Source organism: Triturus cristatus, chromosome 9, assembly GCF_964204655.1.
Source record: "Triturus cristatus chromosome 9, aTriCri1.1, whole genome shotgun sequence".
Lineage (NCBI taxonomy): Eukaryota > Metazoa > Chordata > Amphibia > Caudata > Salamandridae > Triturus > Triturus cristatus.
Window position 1 is genome coordinate 380303736 of NC_140592.1, and position 20708 is coordinate 380324443.

The window sequence follows — 20708 nt, forward strand, 5'->3', positions numbered from 1 at the left end:
ATTTTTTTATATATTGATTTTAAGCTTTCCCTCAAGGTCTTGGCCTAACGTCCAGACATCTGCATCATGACCTGCAGTGAACAGTTAAGTCTGAATCCTTATGAGATGAAAAACAGGAGTTTAACGGTTGGAATGCCCCGTGAGTCTGTACACCTCTACTAAGTGGCATGCTTAAGGGTACTCGTCTACCCCTTTGCAATCTCTTCCTGTGCTGGATAAAGTTGGAAATGTACTCCTTACATGGGCAATTTTAAAACCTTTTCCAAGTTGGGGAAAAAAGTGGTTGTATGGAAAGTGAATTTGAGGTTGCTCAACAAATTTCCGCGTTGGAAAACGTACATGCCTATATTTTAACTCTCCAGGATTTAGCGATTTTCAAAGCAAAGTGCAAAATTGGGACATTTGTAAACAAAGCCCCTGCAAAATCTTTAACTTGGAAGCTTATTTGAACTTCCTTTAATGGACCCTGCGCTGCGATGCTAGGTCAATAAAAGGAGGGTGGGCAGGAGAGAAGTGTTCTTATTCTCTCTCTCATCAGTCATCCTTCTTTCATTGTTCGCCTCTCACCCCTTTCCTTCCCCTATGGCATTTTGACATTTAGGCTTGAAAGCACGTCACCAATGTGGTCTAGCTACTTATATTTATAAAAATCGGAAATGCAAGTTTTGTAATGTAATGTGCCATAAAATTGTACTTCCTTTTTGATAGTTATTTGCAAGTTTACTGGTCAAACCTCCACTTTGTAAATTGCTTTGTAAATGTGTATTACAACCAAAGTAATGCTTTGCTATCTTTTCTTAGCATTTGTTATGGCATGTCATTTTACTAATGATTGGTGGCGATTTTAATTGTAGAATCTCAAACAGGATGGGAAATGTGTGCAACATATCTGTTCACGGTGTCAAATCCCGACCTGCGGCGTAGGCTTTTGTTGCTTCAATTGGGTGTTCAGCAGAATTGATAATATTAGTGCTGTGGAACAAGTTTGTTGTCCAATTGCGATTGTTAATTAAAAACCTGTTATACTTAAGCACCTTCTGTTGTTTTGCCCTGCTTTTAAAACTCCTAGGGTCAGATATTTGAAACCATTATTTGTTGAAAATCGCTTTTGTACTGTTAGTGCGGCATTCGAACATTTAAGAGAATTGAATTTTGGTGGGTCTACATTGCATTTGCATTGTGTTTTTAATGCCTTTAAGAAAGACCAGACATAGCATATTTGGTTTTTTAACTTGTGCTTTTAGCCTTTATACTAATTATTTTGGGAGATCCAGTGTATTTTAGTATTAAAACTGTTTTAATAATTGATGACATTCATTGCTATTTTATTGTCTAGTAGGTGTAATAAACTTTATTGCTAAAACACTTGTGCATTCCTTAAAGTCCTAAATTGGCACCAATAGTAAGGTAAATACCTTTGGGCTCACTTTTATAACTTTTAGAATTGGGGCCCAATCTATTTTCATTTTGCCCATAATGATTTTGCATGGTTTTCCATTATTAATCTTTTTCCTCAACATTGCCATTCAGCAAACATCTTGTAACTAAGTGATACCTCAGGATAAATGTTACTTAATGTTACAGAATAGTTCAGTAGTATTGTTTTTGCAACTTGCAAATATTTTTATGTACATTTTATTTTAAAAGCAAACAATCACTATTTTTACTTTCATGCTTTTGCAGGTCTTTTAATATAATCAGGATGACTGCTGGGAACATTATAAATGCCCTAAAATTATTAAAGGTTGCAAACGTTTTTATTGAAAGTAATTCTTGCCGAGCTCATCCTGTTTTCTTAAACTAGTCACCCTAATAGTAAAGCCTTTGCATTAATGAAGGTATAGAAGTTTTAATAGCTTTTTATGTGGAAACAAACCTTGTATTGGTGTATGACAATCCATTTTTACAGATCAATACTGTGGTCCTGTAAACTGGGAGCCAAAGGATTTGTGCTGCAGCATGTTGAAACTAATTGTCTATTGGACAAAATAACATGGAAAGTTGTTATCCTTTACCCCAAACCATAGATCCTGCGCGTTCGTTGGTGTATATAGGAGTTCTATATCCATGTAGGAAAAACCCCCATTTAATTTGATTATTAACTAAAGGCATCTAGTACTAATGGTACATGTTGAGTGTATTAGCTGTAGAGTGTATACTTTGGGATGGTCTGTATGTTAAATTTCACCCGCGTTGAGTGGAAGTCAGTATAGTCAATTCAAGCTTTATTGGTTGGATTTTAATTGAAAATTATTCTCATACCTATTTAGTTTTTATAAATGCAGATGTTTCTTATACCGGATCATGTTCATTGTCACCGTTTTTAATTTGGCTATCAGACTCCTTTCTTGTTTCGATTGCAAGAGTGTACGATTAATGTCATGATTGAGTGGCGGTGGTCTGTCAATCTCATTAAAACGGAAGAAAAACTTCAAGTAAGATTCTGTTTCCTGTTGCATCATAGTGTTTTGCTGGCGTACTTTGGGTCTTGATTTTTTGCGCTAATATGTTCTATGATTCTGTCTTTAAATTGTTGGACTATGGCCTACTATGTAGGCTTTACCACTGGAGCTCTGGTTGTATTCTTACTACTACTCATTACAAAAAGTTGGCCCATTTTGATATTTTGACTTAATTAAGTGATCATATCTGTTTTATTGAATCCTCACCTCTTAATTTTGTGTATATTTTAGTTGTATAAAAGTTTCTTGTATTCTATATTTTTGCTACAGTTTTCTGTGATATCTCTAAATTCCACTTTCAGAATATTTTCTTTCACGATTGACTGGTGGACTTTCACCAGGGTAACCCGTCATGATATAGGTTTCATGTGCATTCTAGATTTTTGTTAATTTCCAAAATATAAATCCACAGTTCAAGCTACAATATTTGTAATTTTAGAGTAATGTCCTATTTTAATCATTATGATTCAAATACTGAGAATGCGTATTACGTCTTTGTGCAAAGCATTCCATGTTTCTTTGAAAACTCACATCTTTCAGTTGCTTCACAGGATTAGTCGCGCTTCCTTTCAAACTAGCCTAGAAATAGGCCAGTGTAGAGGCGTAGAAGGGAGCAAATCTGACCACCCACCTTATCCACGCCAACAAAATTTACAAATCTATGTGGTATTCATTTGTGTACTTAAGATGCATAATTTAATAGAATGAATGAGCTTACCCTGAAAATCATTTCTGGGTGCTTCATGTAGATATCTGATTTTGTGTAAAGAAATGTTTCTGCTGCTTCTATTTTTTTTTTGTAATTGGCATGCATAGTCCTTAGCTGCATTAGATATTGAACTTTTCTTATCTCTTGTACATCTTTCACAAACACTGGTATTGTGCACACACAAGGCACCAGAAATATAACCATAAACTCTAAATACTTTCTGTAGAAAATGGTTTTCAGGAATAATCTTATCTTCCAGTCAGGAATTTACGTTTTATGCTGTTCTTCCATAATGTGTCCACTAAACATGCTAGGTGTAGGAAAGTGGCTCTGTATATACTGTTCCCAAATCGGTACAGTGTGTACAGAGTCCACAGTCCCCAGAGGTTTGGCAAAAGTTAAGTATAACCTTACTCTCTAAAGTGGTAGCTTGGTCGAGCAGTAAGGCAGTATCAGAGAACAGTGTAAAGCATTTATTGTACACACTCAGTCAGCAAATTGTCTCACACACTCAAGAACTGAACTCTAGGCCTATGGTTTGTATATAAAAATATATGGTTGTTTTATTTTAGAACCAACAATGGGTATCAAAATATACTTTCTCAGAATGAGATGCTTTAGTTAAATACAATAGTTACAGTTTGTTGCAATTGGCAACACAATTCAAACACAATTATACATTGAGCTCAATGTGAAATGTAAATGCAATTGATTACTTTTAGGATTACTTTTCTAACTCCAGGACTGGATCCTAGATTCAGTCCTGGGACAGTTCCTCGAAACAGGTGAGTAAATACGTTTTAGTTACTGTTGTGATTTTGAAGCAATATTTTGGCATTTTAAAAGTTGACACTTAAAAACTTTTTCTAATAAAATCACCAATGTTATCCTATGGGAGGAAATTCACTTAGCAGGTAAGTGGGGTTATTAGTACTTTTTCTAGCTCCGTGTTGGATCCTGGATCCAGCACTAGTTTACCACCTGTAAGCAGTTGAGAGAATGCGTTTAGGTTATACAGGCGATTTTTAACGAATATTTGTAAGTTTGCTAAATCGACACTTAGAAACTTTTTCAGCAAAAACCAGGCAATGTTAGCCTATGGAAGGAAATTCAAGTTGCAGGTAAAGTATGTTCTCGTTTCTTTTGTAATCCAGTGCTGGGCTCTTATGCTCAGTACTGCGACATCTATCTAAAACAGGTAAGTAATTACGTTTAAACAGTTGGTACGATTTTTAAAGAATATTTGTAGTTTGCAAAAATCGACACTTAGAAGAAATTTCACAGAAAAACAGTCAATGGTTTCCTATGGAAGAAAATTGAGTTAGCGGTAAGTATGGTTGTAATTACTTTTCATGGTCAGTGCTGGGCACCAAGATCCAGCACTGGGATCTCTCCTAATAGCAGGTGAGTATTTTCGTTTTCGTTACTCGGTTGATTTTAGGTGAATATTTTCAGGTGAAACCAGTCAATGTTACCCTATGGAAGAAAAGTGAGTTATCGGCTTTTGGGTAAGTACTCGACTGGCAGAGTTAAGGTTCTGGGCATAGACTCGGGGGTCTCCCAGGGTCAGGTAAGTACAGTTGTTACACCCTCAGCGGCACAGGGGCAGCCGGGTGCAGAGTGAGTTGGGCCCAATGTTATCCTATGGAAGGCAGGGGGCCCTTGGTTGGTGGCTGCTGGCTAGCAGGCCACGCGGCTGTGGGAGCTGGGTCCTGGTCACTTGCTCAGGGCAAATGGGGAAGTAGATTGGAGTAGAGGTTGCACTGCCAGGGGCCCTCGGGCGGCTGGGTGCTTTTGAGCCGTCGGGCGCTCAATGGATTGCAATGGAGAAGCTCAAGAACGAACAAAGGCTGCAAGCTCGGGGACGAAGATTCTTCAGTTGCGACCACCACTTCGAGAGGTAAGTTGGGTAGTTGGAGGATAGGTAGGTACCCAGGAGTTGGGCACAGGGGGCCACAGGGCTCCGGGTGCATGGGTGCCTTTTGGTGTCGGGAAATCTTACCCTCTGTTGATTGCGGTTGGGGGGGGTCCCTGGTTCTGAGGCTGCAGGCATCGTCAGGAGCGTCGAGGTGGGTCCTTGGGTGCTGGATTCAGGGTTACAGTCGCTGGGGGACGTCGTCGTGGTCTTTGTCCACTCCAGCACTGGCCAGGCTTGGCGGGTGCAGAGTGTGCAGGGTTTGCGGTTCCTGGCTGATGCCAAGGGTCAGTTACTTGCTTTGAGCGGTACGTACCACTGCTCGTGGGAGTCCCAGATGCTTAGAGTCACAAAGTAGCCAGGTCTTCTGGAGTGTGTGAGGTTGCTGGCCACGGGAGATGCCGAGATTTAGCAGGAGCAGGTTTGAGGGTCGACAGGCCGGTTGGGCTGGGGCCAAAGCAGTTGGTGTCTTCCTCTTGTTAGCAGCTGCACGGCAGGTCTTCTTGCTTCTTGATCTTCTTTGCTGTTTTGGAATCTGGATCTAAGGAAGGAAGGTTCAGGGTGCCCCTAAATACTAAATTTAGGGGTGTTACAGGTAGGTAAAGGGCAGGGACCACTGGGTCCCTGCCCTGGGGTGGGTACACCCCCTATCCTGCCACTCTCCTGTGGGAGGGGGGCATTGGCCTAGTCATGATTGGGCAGGGCTCCCCATCTTCAAAATGGCGAGAGCCCGGAGATGTGCTTCACCTCGCCTCCCCCCACCTGAGGGGTGGGGTTGGCAGAGGCTGGCACACCCCCTGTCGTTTCTTGGGGTTTCTGGCCAGTCTTCCCACCAGAGTGGGGGTTTAGAACCGGTAGGGGCCAGGTGCTGAGTACAGCAAGTGGCCTGGAGAAGCTCACAAAGGCGGCATGCCTTTGAAGCTTACCCTGCCCATCCTGGGGGAGGAGACCTAGAACCTCGCCCAGGATGTGCATTGTTGCAGACCCAGGAGAGCGGATGGCTCTCTACCCAGGGGTCCAGCAACATGTCTGCTGTGTGGCAGCCTAGGCAGCCCTTCAGACAAGACGTGGATTGTAGGTTAGGTTCAGTGGGCATCTCTTTAAATCCTGCACTGGAATCAGTGCAGGTTTAATGTGCTGAGAAGTTTGATACCAAACTTCTCAGTCTTCAGTGGAGCCATCATGGTGCTCTGGAGATCGTGTTGACGATCTCCCGGCACCATATACTCTTAAATGGCAGCACTGCACTTACAGTGCCCAGCAATGGACCTGGGTACTGTAGGGGCACAGGGCTCATGCACCTACACCACTGGCATAGGGCACCCAGCTAGGGGGGTGGCTGATGTATGCCAGGGCAGTGTGTGTTGTGGGCATGCCACACAGGGATGTGTGCCATGTCGACTGTTTTGTTCTATACCCAGACACTCAGCTTGCAAGGGCAGGGTGTTTGTGTCCGGTTACAGGGCCTCTAAGGGTGGCACAATAAGTGCTGCAGCCCCTAGGGGCCTTTCCTGGTCACAAGGCCCTGGGTACCTAGTGTACCATTTACCAGGGGCTGACATGTGGCCAGAGTTTGCCAATTTGGGTTTAGGTTTCAGCACAGTTTTTAGGGAAGGAACATAGGCCCTGGGAACCTGATTGGCAGGAGCCCAGGGCACACTCAGTCAAAGTACATTCAGCAACAAGTGGGGGCATATCATGCAAGAAAGATGGCACTTTCTCACATTAGGTACCTATCATTTCCTTATCTATGATCATTTTCCTTATCTATTATTTGTGCCCTTGTTTTAATGTTTATACTTTTTATGAAGATGCTTACCATTGAGCACGGTACTTGATTATCAAAATCTAAATATTAAAATCTAGATTTGTCCACAGTAGTGTAGCAATGCAATGGTATCCAATATATTAAATACAAACTGTCCCTTCATCTCCTCCGTTTGCTTGTTTAAAAAAAAAAAAAAAAAAAAACCTACTTTGGATGCAGTGGGACCCCTGTGCACTGCACATCCTCTAATATTTACACCCATGCCTGCCACACAGATGAGTTAAAATTAGTGAAATGTGTTTTATGAATTTGTACAAATGTTGGTTTTGGTCGAGACCAACCTGATGGTAGCTACATATTACTTACTATATGTAATGAGCAAGTGAATGCACATTTGACCAAGAGAAATCTCTCCAGACATGTAACAAATTAGAACTGTTATATTCTATAAACAGAAAATGTAAAGATTGCTATTCCTGCTTCATGGATTCCATTTTTCTTTTCAGGGTCTTGGTCTCCCCATTTAGACGGTGGTAGCCTGTGGCTCTCGGCCTTTGGACATATGAAGTAAGTGCTCGGGCTACTGTTTTCAGCAAACTTGAAATTTGACTTTTGATGCATGTTTTTTATCTTGTGATCTGTCGGCTGCTAGTGAATCAACTAGAGCAGTTGTTCTTATCCTGTGGTCCTAGGACCCATGGGGGTCCACGAGGTTTACTTTGGGGTTCTGCGACTGTTATACAGAATTAAAAAATATTGAAAAAAATGTATATACAAATAAGAAAGCAACATTGAAAACGTTAACACTTTTTCTATATTTGATTGGGAGTTACACAACATATTAAAATATTTGAGCATTTGTTTTGTGAATACTTGGTTTTCTGCTTTAGAGTATTGTTTTGATGTACAAATCATAGAAATTGCTTAGGCTGTTGGTCCCTGGCTTCCACTAATGACTCATTGCTGGGTCCCTAGATTCTGGTAATGATGCAGTGTCCACAGAAGTGAAAAGGTTAAGAACCGCTGAACTATATGTGAAAGGGTGAATCTGAGGATAAGTCAATGAGCATGTATGATGGAGGTCCCAGAGTGGTCAAAGTGCTTTTCAAGCTATTTTTATATATTCATTTCTTTTGTAAAATAAAAATATATTTTTTTTTAAAAGAGCATCAACGTTTTAGGTGTTGCTTATTAAATTTCATCTTAAATTTAAATATTTATTAAATGATGCAAATCAACGTATAAATATATAGGCATTTTCTGTAGTTATTACAATGAGTTGTTGTTCAATAGGTCTCTGTTCAAATCCATTGACAAGCTAGGCTGTAGAGAGGCGGATATTCTACCGAGGCATTTCAAATTCATTCCCTTCTATGATTGCTGAATATCGAATTTCATCCATTTCACAAAGAGTACTCCCCTGATTATTTAACCTTTGATAATGGTTGTTAGACCCGGCCTCGTAGCATGGCTCTTCCTGTCCTCGCACTACCTAACCTGGTACCAGGGACCCCAAGCACACGGCCCAGCCGATCCTTCCCACCAGAACACACACACACGCGACCCGGGCCTCCCCGTCCATGGCCTCTCTCCTTTCGGCCACCCCGGGCACGCGTGCCCACTTCGTACACCAAGATGGCCGCCCGGCCCCAGCACAACCCGGGCCTAGAGGCGCCACTCCGGCTGGAGGACATCACGCTTCCAGGGGATGAGAGAGGGAGGAGCAGTTTCTATCGCACCTCTGAACTCCCCTGGGACGATGGGTTTCGATCGGCCCTCCGGCCTCCCTGAGGGCTGGCTCCACGCCTGCTGGGTGTCTGGGACTCCTCCCGACCCGGCCCTGAAAGGATCAAAAGACAATGGCAGGAAACCTCGACAAGCGACCCCCAGGTGACAAGACCCCTGCCTGCACAGACTCCGGACATCAAAGAGGGGTCGACCTATAACAAGGGGTGCTCTGGGACTGTCCGGCAGATTCGCCTTGGAACATCTGAGCCCTGCTGAGTGACTCGCGGCTCCCCGAAGATCGTAAGACCTCCGAACTGGTACCTGAGCCTGCTGAGTGACTCGCGGCTCCCTGAAGATCGTAAGACCTCCGAACTTGTGCTTGAGCCCTGCTGAGTGACTCGCGGCTCCCTGAAGATCGTAAGACCTCCGAACTTGTGCTTGAGCCTGCTGAGTGACTCGCGGCTCCCCCAGACTCTCTTTGGTCCCGCCGGACCCCACGACGACAAGCGTATCCCCCAGCTCGAGGATTGTGAGCTGTGCGCCGGGTACGCTCCTGCATTTGATCCATATCCCCCCAAAGACTGTCCCGCTACCTCCTACCCCCGCCAAGACTCTGTGAGCCCACGCTCTGCTTGTAAATATCTGCCTTGCTGATCATAAAGATCCTACCACTTCGATTTGATAAAGCTTGAATCCTAGGAACCCTCGGTGTGGTGTCTCTTTGTCGTGTGGTGCCGAGTGTACGATCCTAGATACGAGATTCCTCCCCTGCGGAATCTCCCGCCAGTGCCCGGCTACGATACCTTGAGGGTGGGTCTCAGGACAGTCAGGGCCCCCTCCGGGCTCCTCTGAGGTCGCCTTCTAACAGGTTACGTTTTTAGGACAATTTCTGAACTAACACTGGTGGAGAATCCTATGTGAAGCTATGAATATTCCACCACTATGAAGTGGGAAAGGAGGCACGTCCTTTTGTTTTATATCCCTCCAAGCGGTGGTTCCCTCTCCAAATAGGAAGAATCGCGGGGCAGGATCCTTGATGGCTGTCTGAATACAGGGCTACACAAGTGTAAGGTGAGGTCCCACTTGGAGTATAACCTCTCCTAAAACGGGATGGAGTGACACGAAAAGCAAAAGTCCAAGTTCAACTAAGGAGCAACTATCTGCCCTTATTCAAAATAGTGTAGGGAAATTCTCTTATTATTCCTCGTTCCAGGGGGTAACCATTCCCGCCCTGAAGAAAGTCCAGCACCCTTTATGGGGCAGCAGCGGACTGAAACATGTTGGCGATAGGGTCTTAGGACCATAATATCCCTTTTGACCCATTCTTTCCGTTTTTAATGTCCCTGGCAGATCCAAGAATAAAGGGAAACTGGGATCTTACAGTGGATTTTTAAATCTTTAACCCCCTGCCCAAACGTGTCTCACTAAGTGCTCCCTGAAATATGGTTGAGCCCACCCTGACTTTTAGGCGGCAGGCTGTCCCGATGATGAAGCATGACACTACTAGGGGGTGTGAGGGAATGTAAAACAAAAGGACGTGCCTCCTTTCCCACTTCATAGTGGTGGAATATTCATAGCTTCACATAGGATTCTCCACCAGTGTTAGTTCAGGAATTGTCCTAAAAACGTAACCATTATCAACGGTTAAATAATCAGGGGAGTACTCTTTGTGAAATAGTGCTACAACACGGGAGGGTGCACTCCCCTCTTGGATTCCTCTCAGCCCTTCACCAAGCGAGTAATCTCTCTCGCTTGATTAGTGTACCACGTATCGAATTTCATCCCCACTCTGCTTGAAGGCTCGCTCATATTTGCAGTTTCTTGTTCCCATTATGCATTTTATGGACCCACTTCAGTGCATCAGCAAACCTGTAGTAATTCCTACATGATTCCCATAGTTCTGAAATTTCCGTGTGCCTCTCCTGCTTTCATAAATAACTCTATTCACCTCCATACATTGAAAAATCATCAACATGTAGAGCCTTCAACACTTTAAGCAAAACATTTGACACCTCATCGGCTTACAGTTTGTGAAACCGCTTAAGCACTTCTTCCTCAAACTCCACTCAGTTTCTCTCTTACACCGTACGCCGCATTTCCCTCTCCTATGACACTAGGTGAGAGATTTGGTGGCAGTCTCCTCAAGTCATCAAAATAGTAAAATTGTGAGAGCTAGGAACCATGAGGCAGATGCATCAAAGGGTTTTGCCCATTCTGCGTCTCTGGAAAAATGTGTTCATGCATATGACCCTATATTACATGATGCAAAGCTGAAGACATTGTACAATGAACTACGAGGGAGCCAATTTTTGTTTGTTCCAAGTTAGCTTTAAACCGATGTGTTAAGGGCCTTCCAAAATTTGTCATGATTGACTGTATGACCTGGAGCTGATGCCATTCAAAACATAATGGCACTGCCTCAAGACGAGATTGCTTAAAACGTCAAATGGATAGAAGTTATTTGGGGTTAGTGGGCCAGTGAGAGAAGTCCAGTCCATTTCAGTTTGGATGGAAGTAATTCTTCCCATTGTGTACTTTACTAACGGCACCATTAAATAATTTGGTAGTTTAATTCTAGTATCGTTGGGTAGGTATCCTGTATAAAAAGCATTATAAATCGCACTGCTATTGATATTTCCCAGCATTGTTTGCAAAGATGGGATAGTCTGTGTGAGTGAAGTACCCACCATCGAAGCTGGCATTCACCATGGCTGTACTGCTGTGTGGATCTGTCATTCACCCTGAAGTGATGATGTGAACTGGATTTTTAGTCAATTTATGCTGCTTTGTGATGCAGCAGTTTTCCCCCCCTCAAGGCACGTTCCTAGGTAGTCCAGGGGGGTGAAGAGTTGTTAAAGGCCTTCCCAGTTTTTTGGTAAGGTGGTTTGCATAGGCAGTCATCAAACCCTCTGCAGAATGTCAGACTAGGGTAGGACTTGGGGACTGCAGGTGTCCGACTTCCTGGCGCAATGAAGGTTACACACGTATTTCCTGAAACGGACAAGCTACTCAAAAGCGGGTTTTCTCCCTTAATGTGTGGGTTGCTGTTGGAACTCTAATTTCCTGGGTGGTGAATTGATTTTAGTATGCAAGAGGATTTTTAGATAGTTGGTACACTAGCTCTGGCCTACACTTCCAGTATGTGACAAGTTTTTTTTGTCATACAAGTGAAACTGACCAGAATTAAGTGTTGTCTGCCTCTTGAAAATAATATCCGATAAAATTTGAAAGAATTAAACATTTCCTAGCATTCATAATGGAACGTTTTAATTCTGTTACGACACGGAGGCGAGGATTATGCTCATCTTTCTTATTTATTTACTTCCAGCAGACTTCAACTTAATATAAACTACTTTTCCCAGAACACCCAGGGGAAAGGACTACAAACAAAGTTCAACCAATGACAGTACACATCTTCCCTAACAGTCTGCCTTCTTGAAGCCGCTTCCTCTTTCTTGAGTGAGGCATAAGAGACTCCACACTTTCTTTTTATTCTCCTTTGGCGGAATCAACACCTAAGAAAAACATAGACACATAATAACTGTGGTGTCCTAGGAGGGATGCACCAATATTTTACCAGAAAAATCAACTTGCACATTGGTATCAATTTCTTGCGTTAAAAAAAAAAAAACCTAGTTACCAATATATATACTATAATGAACACAGAAGAAACTTAGGAAATCCATCAGAATAGGTCATCCAAATTAACTTCTACCTCACAAAGCTTTCTCTGAAGAAGATAGTACTCTGTGCATGAGGACTCCCGAACAAAATGCAGGGTTGGGACAATAGTCACCGAACACACAATCTTCGCCTCCGTGTCCTCAATAGAATTGAAACTTACTGTTATAAATGCTTGGAAATTTTTCATTCTATGTCGGGACCGCATGCGAGGATTATGCTCGTTCAAAGCTTCTACACCACCAAAGAAGTCCTATACATCACTGGTTTGAAGTAAAGCTATTTAAACATTGAGTCCGAAGACCAATCAGCTGCATTGATAATGTTATCTAGTCTTACCCCTAGAGACAAGGCTTTGAACGCCATGCCCCTCTCATCGAATATGCCACCAATCGAGATAGGTTAATGCCCGCTTCTTGCATGATCCAGCGAGTACTGGCGGTGGAAGACAGTTTTGAAAGGTTTCTTCAGAGAAATTAACAACTGGGGGGTGAATGTCCTCCGTCATACTTTCAGAATCTTCAAGTCATCTCACCATTCTGAGTTTGGGAAATCTGTTGAAAGCTGGGTAGGACACCAGTTTAAAGTTGGGCTTTGTTCTCCGGGAAATGTGGGAAGTGACACCCTGTGGGGAAAAACTCTGCCAGTAAAATCCAGTGGTCTCACATCTGACACATTCCAACAAGGTACAAGACGGAGAAGCATCACAAGATTTGCCGAAAGCTCTTTCCTAGATAAATATTCATTCTTTTTCCAAAAACGAAAGAGGTTTAAGACCTAATTAACATTCCAAAGATTGGAGCAATGAGGTTCCAGCAGCAAAGCCAAACAGATCCCCCTTATGATCATACAAATCAACGGATGTTCCCTCACTGGAGAACCTTGAATTGGCAAATGACCTCCGATCGCCAGTTGATCAAGGCTGTTTGATCTTGTATGAAAACCAGGGGCTGTGGGAGTTGGACTGAAGAACCGTAGAAATCTATTTGAAAGCCTTGTACTGTTGGCAGAACCCATACATCGGCGGTAATAGCCTCCCAGTTGTGTAGGAACAAAGCTAAATGACCCCCCACCTCCTGATGTGAAGTGAGACAGACACTTACTGGACTGGGCTGCTTGGAATTGCCGTCTGGAGGAGCCCTTTGTGTAGCAACACCACTGTGACCTCCTGGTAGGGAAGAATTCCCCAGAGCAGGACTGGTCTTATTTTCTACCAGTAGTTCTGCCCTCTTGAAGGGCTTTGGGATTAAAAAACAGCCAGCTGAGCGCCCTCTGCCATGGCCGGCCCGCCACAAATGTGATGGTGAAAAATTTTCTTTCTCGAGGCCTTAGCCTAGCCAAGAGATGTAGAGGTGGCCACAAAATTGCCGAGTTCCTTTCCAAAAGGGTCCCCAAAAAGTCCTCCTTGAGATACTACCCCAGCCTCAGTGGCAGCTAAAGACCCGAGTTTGGGATGAAGCTTATGAGTAGAAAGCGGCATCACGCTGTGGACAACATGCAATTGGCGTTGCCTAAGAAGATGATAGCATGTTGTGCCCATGCAGATATATCCTTTGGGGAGATATTCAATCCCATGGCCTTTGCCCCCCTATGCAGTTTCTAATATTTTTGTAAGTGGGTCTGCCATATCCAGGAGCTTGTCCTGGAAGGACTTCATGAACTGTCAATACCCTTTGTGTCTCGTATGTATTTTTGCATGAAAGTAGCCATACAGGGGTCTATTTCTGGCATGAGAGCTACCTTGCCTGCCAGGGTCGGGCCCGATCAATCAATTTCTAGTGGCTTCTGGAGACTTGTCTACCACATAATTGCCTAGCTTAGGAGACTGATGCCACTCTGCTGACCTAGGGTATATTAGATCATCCAGATCCAACTTATCCAAAGGATCATCTGTGTCTGGGGTGATTGAACTGGAGGGAATGGGCCAAGGGCGTGAGGGGCCCGTCTCATCATTGGAATCCCCATAGGAATCGTCCTCCTCCCCATCAGGAGGGGGTGGGTGAGCAAACCTGGGGCGCATAAGGCCTCCAGCGTTGACCCCATATCCAAGGGGATAGGGCGTGCAAGGAAAGCCTTAAGCCTTTCAAGGGCACGCAGATCCATGCCAGAGTCTGATTTGCGCCTGGAGAGGGGTTGCTGCACCTGGTCGGACCCTGGCAAACATTCCAGATACGGTATCCATCCAGAGGCAAATTCAGGGGATCGGGGAAAGCATAAGCCAGCCGCATAAGACTCCTTTCTAGGGGTTCCACGGCTGAGGCCACCGCATGATGGATGGCTACATCCACCGCTTCGTAGAACTAATCATCTAGCAGGAGGACCGTAACAGACTCCTCCTCCTAAATATTCACTCTCCATATCACATTGCCCAAGATCACACCAAGTAGACAGGGCAGTAAATAACAATATATTTAAGAGCCCTAGGGCATACTTAACAACTGGGGAGGACAGAAATTATTTTTAGGAATGCCGAGAGCACAAATGATTGATAGTCCTAATTTTGTGAGCCCTGGGGGCAGAATATTGCACTAGGCGAACTAGAATGACTTTTCTGTTGTGTGAGGCATGAGGGACAAGGGTATATGCCCTGGGGCTGCAACACCCCGTACGTCCAGCAGGCACTGACCAGTAATTACAGCCTGGGCCCAGCCCCGAAGCTCTGCTTCAAGCCTCCAGACTACTGTGTTACAGACCTGGTTGAAACGGGCCGGTAGAAACCTAAAGTAATACACACCCGGTAGAAACAGCAGCCCGCCAGTTGATTTAACGAATTACAGACCTCCATGGGGGCGTAATGGCTTCCAAAGGTGGCTCGGGAGAGGCAGAAGCTATCCAAGGATACTGGCAAATCAGTGACCCTGACGGAAATGCGCACGCATCCCTCACGGAGCAGGGAGGCTCGTCAAGTGCGATGCAGCGAAATATGCGGCCAGTGGTAGGGGCAGTGTCTCGTCACTCTCTTGCGGCTCGAATATAGAACAAGCATTGGCATGGCCAATGGGTCTCGCCTTTGTGACCTTATAACTGTTTAGCCATGCAACAGTTGATGTTGTTGCAGCAAGGATATTGTGCTGCATAACTAACTACTTATAAGGTCCCAAAAGGGATACCTATTGGCTATGCCAATGCTTGTTTACTTTGTGAAGGAAAAAAAGCCCTAAACCCAGCAAAATGTTATCATGATGAGACAGTGAAAACAAAGACACCATGCTATTCTCTAATCACCCGCATGTATTCATTTATGACAGACTGAGGCACTCAAACAGCAAGCACTTACTCAACAACAATAAAAAATGAAATGAGATTAACATTTTGGTAGGTCAGTGGAGTGAACATATAATTAAACAATGGGCATTAAGATACGATAAATCTGCAGTCTGACAAAAAGAATACTTGACCCCATCACCAAAACCTAATGGTGAGGCAAACAGAACAATGCAGCGATCATCGAGATGGCATGACCTTGATGGATAGAATATCCATGCAATCAATGGCACACTGGCACACAATGCAAACCAATGGCTGAAGAGGGCTAACCCAAAGCCCACTATTTCTTTGTACCACAACTTACTGTGCTTTTTTGAAAGAATTATTAAAATCAGCTTCTCTGTATAAGTCTGTAGACAGACCCAAAAATATGACTCAAATATGCTGGTATATGGTGACTAAACGTTATGGGGGTGTCTATATTTACCTTATGTAAAGTGACAATATCTAACAACGCTTGTGCTTCGCTTGAGTCACAATATTATTCTGGCCCTTTGTGAACTTTTTGCAATAAGATATTCAAAAGTTCAGCTCTATGCCTTAAACCAACATTGGTCACCCAGTAACTAAAATGGATGATCGAAGTGATTAAATCTGAGAGTACAAAGAACGGCGCTGCAATGAAAGAGAGGCTCGAGTACAATAGGCAAAGTACCTAGAACTGTTCAAGCTGACACTATCTTTTATCAACCACTCCGCAATTTGTCTCGTTAAGACCAATTTAGCTCTTTTTAAAATAGATTTGCTTTATTAAAAAAAACTTCAGCCGACTCAATTATGGAAGGTAAACACGCGGACAGCGACAAATGCACTATATGGAAAAATAGCAATAAGCTATTTCAGACGTCTAGCAGCGAAGCAGATCTCTGAACTATTTTTCTGACAATAACAAGTTCACAAAAGAGGAGATTAATAAATTACAGCATGAAAAATACCTGGCAGAAGGATAAATTGCAGCCTTCCATGAAAGCATTCTGACTTCAAAAATGTATATGATATAAAATAAGAACAAGCCACAGCAGTGCGCTTGTTCCCGCCAGCTGTTAAGTGCCTTTTCTTGACTGAAGCCTAGCTCGGGTACGTACTATCAAGGATTTCCTGACAACTTGAGGACAGACCCGTAGAGATCCTTTCTCATTATATTTTCCCACACTTTCCAGAGGAGCCCAGAAACAACAAGCACATGCCATGACATTTTTTCCCCCCCTTTTCTGCCGTCCCAGGCCTCGCATGCTAAAAGGTTTCTTATCTTTATGGGGCCATGTGTTTGGCCCCATAAAGATGATAAGCCTTTTACGCCAGCAGTAAGTCAGGGCAGTCCGTCCAAGTGGGACGGCAGAAAAAGAGAAAAGAGTAAGTCACACAGAGCTCTTTCCCAATGGCTGGCCACCATTTAGCATAAACGGTGACGCCAGCCAATGGAAAAGAGGGGCTGGGCTTAATGCCCTTTACTAAAAAATCCCCATATCATTAAATCTCGCAAGCGAGACTGCGCATGCGCGCAGCCTACGCCAGGCGAGACCTAAAAAATGACTTGTGAATGAAGCACTAAGTTGCGCTCCCACGGTGGGGGATCTGCAATGCTCAAAAGCTTTAAATAGCAAATACAGGATTAACCAAATTAAATATATTTGCAAGCAATAAAAGGGAAGGGACGTATCTCACTGGAAGCAGGATAGAAAGAGGGAATGGTTTAGAGAAGGCAGACTGTTATGAAAGGATGTGGACTGTCATTGGTTACACTTCGTTTATAGTGCTTTCCCTGGGTGTTCTGGGAAAGGTAGCTTATATCAAGTTGAAGTCTGCTGGAAGTAAATAAATAAGGAAGATGAGCATAATCCTCGTCTCCGGTCCAGACATAGAATTCATATCAATATTTTTAAGATAGTCCATTGGTTTTGCTGATAATGTCAAATTCTGCATCAGTTTGAAAGTTCGTGATCAAGGTCATTGTATGAAATGGAGCAGGTTTAAATGTTTGTTTATTTCAGTTTGTTATTCATTACAACTTTGTACAATGTAGAAATTAACACCAGACTGGTCAACAGAGCCTTGTGTTGGATTAAGCGTTAAATCCTCAGCTGTAAACGGCTAAAATCTGTGGAGTCTGTATTCATAATGACCTTAAATGCAACACAACAGCATGCATTAAAATCTAATTAGAAGGACATACTGCACAGAGTTTCTCAACATCCACACATCTATCAGTTTGTAACCAGAAACACTTATGCACATCCAGGACGCTAGTTGTTTCTAGTAGCAAAGAAATTAAACCATTATACAGTTAATAAGGTAACTTCATTCTCGGAAAGGAAGGTATTTAATGTTTAAGACAACTTCACATTTCATAGCACTAGAGCCAGTTGAGATCAGAGGTAGCTTGGACATTGGCGTGTATTGCGTATGAGTCAAACAAGAAGTTTTGAACTGGATGCTGGCATCCAGGGAGCTACTTAAGGTTGTTAAGTAGAGGATGTGTAAAAAAAAAAGTGGCTACTGCCGTTAAGTGAGAAGGGAGTGAAAGTCATGCACTTTCCCAAGGCAAGGACTTCAGGCTTTAAATTGTAGTGATTAAGACAGAACCAATTTTATATGTGAGCTTTAACCAAGAGGATTCGTTTAACAAGCTGGAAAGTCAAACAGTCTGTGCTTGACTTGCTGAATCAGATAACCAATTATATAAATTTGCCAATCAGTCAGTGCATAAACCTAAAGGGCATAGTTTCATCTAATGTTTCAATCAAGGTATTGCTTGGTAATCTATTTAGCAGGTGAGGAATCTGCTGATAAAGTATCCATCAGAAGAAAAAGTTACTTACCCTAGATATTGATCTGTTCGATGGCATGTGTGGCTGTAGATATACATGCTCTGCATACTCATTGGGTTTGGAGTTGTGCAACTTGTTTTTCTTCGAAGAATTCTTTCTAGTCACGAGGTAGAGTGACTCTTCCTCTCCATGATATTGCGCATGGGCATTGACTCCTGTGTCAGATTGTTTTCTCTCCGCTGTCTTGTTCGGACTTGTGTGCCTCTCCTCCGTGTTCAGCTCCATTTGGTCTGAGTTTTCGGCCCTATCCGGTCTTCGATGTAGTTATCTCGATTGCAATTTTCTATTACTGTGCCGCTTCGTTTGTCGGTTTTACACCAACCGATCGCCTCTCGGGGCACTGCCCGTCTCGGACCTACCATTCCATGTGCACTTGTAGGGATGAAAATGTGGTCCTGATGGAAGGAGACCTTTTCGATTTTGCTCCCAGTGTCATGTTGAGTATCCGCACTCTGACCAATATCTTGTGTGCAATCTTTGCCTTTCGCACAATCACTGTGAGGCTGACTGCGACACCTACAAGTCTTTCTGATCGAAAAAGACTCCTGGATCGAAGAGCACGTCAAATGGAAATGTGCCGTTGCACTGAAGATGACCCTCTCGACATTTTCAGAGAAGAGAATGCCCAGGAAGAGTATTCTGCTGAGGATAGAGGCAGCTTTTTCCACCGAGGACATTTCCGGCTCCGATGTGGAGAAGGAATTGGAGTACACCTTGCCACTGGGGCAGCTTAGGAGTAGTGTCGACCCAAACCCTGTTACTCCACCCAAAAAGACTTCTAAACCCTTGCCCTTTCCATTATTAGAGGTGCCTGACCGCTGCTGCCACCTGGCCATGGTTGGGTCCGAAAAGACACATCGGATGCTTCACCTTCGGGCTCGGCACCGAAAATGTCTACCAAGGATAAATACTCGATATAGACCTCCTCAGATAGAGCACATACACCGTTCTCCTCGCACTCTTTGGAACTAACAACCTCAGCAACTGACTGGCTTTGCCTCAGTGCTAACCCCAAAACATCCCTCTGCTTCAAAATCCCCAGTTCCAAGAACATCTGAAATCAAATCCTTGAAGCATTCATCAGTTCCAAAACCATCAGAGACAAAAACTTTGTCATCTTTCACAGTTTCCATGTCTCCTGTTGAGCCTATCCATGAAACAATGGATATATTAAAGAAAGATCCAAATTCAACAAGGCAATGGGCTAATAATGGCCTCTCCTCCACCAAAGCGGCAATTGACTTTTAAGGATGCTTCGGACACTCCTGTACTTCTCAAAAAGAGTACAAGGGACACAGCTAATAGTCCTACTCCTCATCCTCCACCACCACCTCCCCACCATCATCACTGCATCTCCACATCACGACCCTATAGATCCTACGCCTCCAGGTTCACCTAGATCAAACACTCTGGTATGGGAGACTCATGTATATGTCCCATGGGTCTGGATCTCAACATTACAGATCTCATAACACCAAATGACCCGGATCTTTATCCAGCTCGATCCTCCCCTAATGAGAATGCTAGTGCATGCCAACAAGTGATTGCTAGGGCAGCTACTTACATGTTGTCAAATATCATTAGGAGTCCTTAGAACAAGACTTCCTTTTTGACACCCTCATCTACCCACAGCGACAGGTTTTGCCTTTGCTTCCTGGTATGTTGAGGCACGCTGATGACATCTTCAAGGAGCCTGTCTGTGCTAGGGTTATTACCCCACTGTTAGATAAAAAATGCAAACCGGCTTCACAGACCCTCTATTTATACGAGGTCGGGTACCACTGGACTCTATAGTTGCCACTACTGTTCGTAAGAGAGCTAACAATCAAGCAACTGGAGATATGCCTCCTCCTGAAAAAGAGAACAAGCATATTGATGCAGTGGAAAAATGGGTAGCAGTCCAAGCAGCTAACCACTGGTGAATTGCCAATTCCCAAGGCCTTCTTGTGTGTTGCGATGGGACTCACTGGGATGACATGGAAGGGCTAGTGCAACATCTCGTAGAGGAGCATCGTAAAAGGGGGCAACAAATGGTTGCAGAGGGTCAGGCCATCACTAATAATTCTATCGGATGTGCTTTAGAAGCAGCGGATACAGCCGCTAGAGTTATTCACACCAGTGTACTTCTCAGAAGACAAGCTTCGCTCAGGTGTTCAGGCTTCACGCCAGACATTTAACCAGCAGTTCTTAACATGACCTTTGACACAGAACATCTTTTTAGCCCTCAGGAGGACACCACCCTCGACAAATAAAAAAATACAAAGACACTGCTAAAGTGATGGGAGCTTTGCAAATCACTACACCTAGGCGCTCCTTTCAGTGCTCAGGTTACAGGGGTGGATATAAATCC

The 20708-nt window shown here is 43.7% G+C and overlaps 1 protein-coding gene across 7 annotated transcripts in view; it reads left to right on the forward strand.

Annotated features, from left to right (window-relative positions):
- The window catches only part of BICRA (BRD4 interacting chromatin remodeling complex associated protein), a 464194-nt gene that overhangs the window by 201780 nt on the left and 241706 nt on the right, over positions 1 to 20708 (forward strand). For all 7 annotated transcript variants that reach the window (XM_085625223.1, XM_085625221.1, XM_085625222.1 and 4 more), the window contains exon 2: positions 7361 to 7421. The gene's annotated coding sequence lies outside the window, so the exon portion shown is untranslated. The remainder of the gene's footprint in view (positions 1 to 7360; positions 7422 to 20708) is intronic.